This window comes from Solanum verrucosum, unplaced genomic scaffold, assembly GCF_900185275.1.
Source record: "Solanum verrucosum unplaced genomic scaffold, falcon-dt-bn FXZP01000194.1, whole genome shotgun sequence".
Lineage (NCBI taxonomy): Eukaryota > Viridiplantae > Streptophyta > Magnoliopsida > Solanales > Solanaceae > Solanum > Solanum verrucosum.
Window position 1 is genome coordinate 3,189,831 of NW_026020416.1, and position 4,376 is coordinate 3,194,206.

Below are 4,376 nucleotides of genomic sequence, written 5' to 3' on the forward strand. Positions count from 1 at the left end.
CTTATTTCTCAAAATAATTATTTGGGTTTGTATGTTAAAGTCATTGGTGAACATATTTGTTCTCTAGATAAGAAGTTAGATAATCTAACTAATCTGATTATTCAAATTGATGACAAGTTAAAATCAGCGAAACAAGTCTCTAAACACGCTTCTACGTCCAAACATCCTGATGTCCCTATTCAAAGACCTCCTGAGATTCAGGATTTTATTCTTAGACCTCTTCATGATCTTGAAAGCCTTTTAGATAAAAAGTTTTCAGAATTTGGTGCAAGTGCGAAACCGATAAGCCTCGCTGAATATTTTGCAGATGAAATGGAAGCCACTTTCGATTTCAAGACACAAGTGGAAATGAAAGTTAATAAACTTCATGGTTATCCAAAGAAGAATAGTGGTAATACGTATGCTAGAAAACCTAGTATGCAAACTTACTATTATCCCAGACCAACTCCTCAAGATGTTTTAATAGAGGAAAGAGATTGAATCAAACTAACACCTCTTATAGTGGAAGCGAAATTTATGAATGGAATCTCGATGGTTTGACTGATAGACAGTTAACTATTTTAGTTCATAGGATGCTTATGTATGCTACCATCTACAAGAGCGTTAATAACAATGACACGACTATTTGCAAAATGATTATTGTAGGTTTTACGGGTCAATTAAGAGGTTGGTGGGATAATTATATGACCTTTGATGCAAAGGCAGCACTCATAAATGTTAAGGCTACGGCCGAAGGAGTTGATAACCTAGGATTTGCTTTAGTTAAAAATAGAGAAGACGTTGTTTATACTTTAGTCTTGACCATCCTAGAACATTTTAGTGGTAGATTTACCAATCAATATGAAGCCATTAGATCTTTATTAAATGGTCTTAGATGTAGACATTTAGGTGAGTTTAGAAGGTATAAAGACACTTATTTAAGTCGGGTAATGAAACTTCCCAAAAATGGCTTAGAATTCTGGAAAGCCAAATTTATTGATGGTTTACCTTCTTTATTTGTAGAAAGAGTGAAAAAGACTGTTAGGGTTCCACAAGGAATTGTTCCCTATAATAATTTTACCTATGGAAAGCTTATTGTGGCTTGTACACAAGAAGGCATAAATTTGTGCAATGAGTTAAAACTCTCAAGACAGCTAAAGATAGATAAGCTTAGAGAAAAGTCTCAATTGGGAGATTTTTGTACTCAGTTCGATTTACCAGATGCTTCTAAAGGTACCAACCGAGAAAATTCTTAATCAGACTCTCATAGATCTCATCATAAGAAAAGAAGATGTAGGAGAAGAACTAGAGAAGAAAGAGATGAGCGTAGGGCTTATCGTAAATCTCATAGATTTACCAAGAATAGATCAAGGCGAGATCTTGATAAGATTAAGTGTTATAAATGTGGAAATTTTGGGCATATAGCTCCAAATTGTAAGCTAGAAAAGCTTAAGACTCTAGAACTTGATGATGATATTCAAGAGAAGATTTATACTTTTCTATATACTTCTGGTTCAGAATCAGATTATGATGATTCTGAAGCAAGTTATGCAACAGATGATGAGCAACCTGAGTCTTGTAAGGTTCATCAAGATTCGAATGATGCTTGCAAATGTCATAGTGATGTTTGTCACTGCGAACATGATGATTTCTACAAACTGCAATCTCAGTTCGAAGATATGAATATGTTCACTATCACTACAGACAATGTGATAGAACTTCTAAAGGAAGTTACCGATAATACTCTTCGTGAAAAGATCATTCAATTGGCTGCTAGTAAAAATAGCTCTTCAACTAATATTCCTAGTGATAAAAAGGTTAAATATGAATTTAATTATTCTGCTCCTTACTCTTTGTCTGAAGTTATAATAGAATCTCTTCTAAACAAACCATGGTTATTCGTGATACCTCTTTTGATGATTTACAAGGAGAAATTAAACATTTGAAAGAAGAAATTAAATTTCTTAAACAAAATCATATTATTTATGATCACCGTCTTACTCAAATTGAGTCTGCTAATAGCAAAGGAAAAACTAAGGCTGATGAATCTACTGCTGAAGAAAATACTCTTGCCAACACTTTGGATATTGATCCTAAACAAAATATGTTTTTAGGAATAATGCAAATTATTACAACTCATAAATGATATGTTAAATGTACTATATTAATTGATAATACTTTTTTCTATAATTAACATTGTTATGATTGATAGTGGCGCTAATGTGAGTTGCATTCAAGAAGGTCTTGTACCTACTAAATATTTTGAAAAAACAACGCATATGGTTAAATCTGCATCTGGTAATGCTTTAGATATAAAGTATAAATTATCTAATACTCATATTTGCCAGAATAAAGTTTGTATTCCTCACTTCTTTTTCTTAGTAAAAAATCAGTTATACCCTCCTATTATTCTAGGAACTCCTTTTGTAAATGCATTTTATCCTTTTACTAATATAAATGCTAAATGATTTTCTACTACTTATAAAAATCAAGATATTAGTTATATTTTTATCACCGAGCCTATTTCTAGAGATATTAATGCTCTAATTGAAATGAAACAAAAGCATGTTGACTATTTACAATTTGAGATATTTAGTATGAATATATTCGATACTTTAAAATCTGCTAAAGTACAGGAAAAGATTAAACTCATTTCTGAAAAAATGGTCATTGATATTTATGTTGATCATCCTAGTGCCTTTTGGAATCGAAAAAAACATATTGTAACTCTTCCATACGAAGATGATTTCTCTAAGAAAAATATCCCTACCAAATCACGTCCTTGTCAGATGAATACCGAATTGGTTGAATTCTGCAAAAAGGAAATTGATAATTTATTACAAAAGGGTTTGATAAAGCCTTCCAAATCACCATGGTCGTGTACTGCTTTTTATGTTTATAACGCAGCAGAAAAAGAACGAGGTGTTCCCAGGTTAGTTATAAATTGTAAACATTTAAATAAATTTTTAAAATGGATTAGATATCCTATTCCAAATAAAAGAGATTTATTAACCAAATTATATGATGCTAATATCTTTTCAAAATTTGATTTAAAATCTGGATATTGGCAAATCCAAATATTTAGAGACCATTCATATAGAACGGCATTTAATGTTCCGTTTGGACAGTACGAATTTAATGTAATGCCTTTTGGGTTAAAAAATGCTCCCTCAAAATTTCAAAAGATATTGAATGATATTTTTAATCCTTATTTTGATTTCATCATAGTTTATATTGATGATATTTTGGTATACTCAAAGACTCTTGAAATGCATATTAAGAATTTAGACATTTTTAAGAAAATAGTTATTCAAAATGATTTGGTCATATCTAAACCTAAAATGAATCTTTTTCAAACAGAAGTTAGATTTTTGGGTCATTTGATTTGTCAAGTAAAAATGACTCCTATTCAACGATCTATTGAATTCACATCGAAATTCCGTGATAATATTACAGATAAGACGCAATTGCAGCGGTTTCTGGGAAGTTTAAACTACATTTCCCCATTCTACAAGAATTTGTCTCAAGATTTAGCTCTGTTATATAACATGCTAAAAAGGGATCATAAGAAGCCTTGGACTAATAGTCTCACAGATCTTGTAAAGACTATTAAAGAAAGAGTTAAATCTTTACCTTGTTTAACCCTTGCTAATCCTGCTTGGCCAAAGATTGTAGAGACGAATGCGTCTAATATTGGGTATGAGGTATATTGAAACAAATTAATCTATATGATAAAAATGAATATCTTATTCGATTTCATTTAGGAAAATGGAGTGATGATCAGAAAAAATAAGTGACGGTAGCTTATAAAATGTTGACTATCGTTAAGTGCGTTTTAAAATTTCAAGATAATTTATATAATCAAAAATCTTGATAAAAACTGATGCTCAGTCAATCAAGTTTATGTTTGATAAAGATTTTAAACATGATGCATCTAAGTTAATTTTTTTAGGTGGCAGGCACAATTAGCCCCTTTTGATTTTGAAATTCATTATAAAAAGGGAAGTGATAATTCCCTCCCAGACTTCTTATCAAGAGAATATCTTTCTTCTTATGGGTTTTCTTGACTTCTTTCCTGATAAAGATTTGGTTACGATTTTGAAGGCATTCCTCTTAATATAGATTTAAAGGAACTTATATTATGGAAAATTATAGACGGAATAGTGATAGATATCGTTAATAATTACATGATTGAACAAGAGCTTTATGAAAGATTTTATTGTAATGAAGTTTATAACCTCATGAATGATTAAAAATATAACCTCTTGAACGATAAAAACTAAATGCTATGTTTGCAGGATGGATCCTTCTTGGCTAACCAAGGCTAGAGGAAAAGACAGTTATACTCGTGGAAGGGGAAGATCATCCCCAAGTTCATCAAGATCATCATACGGATC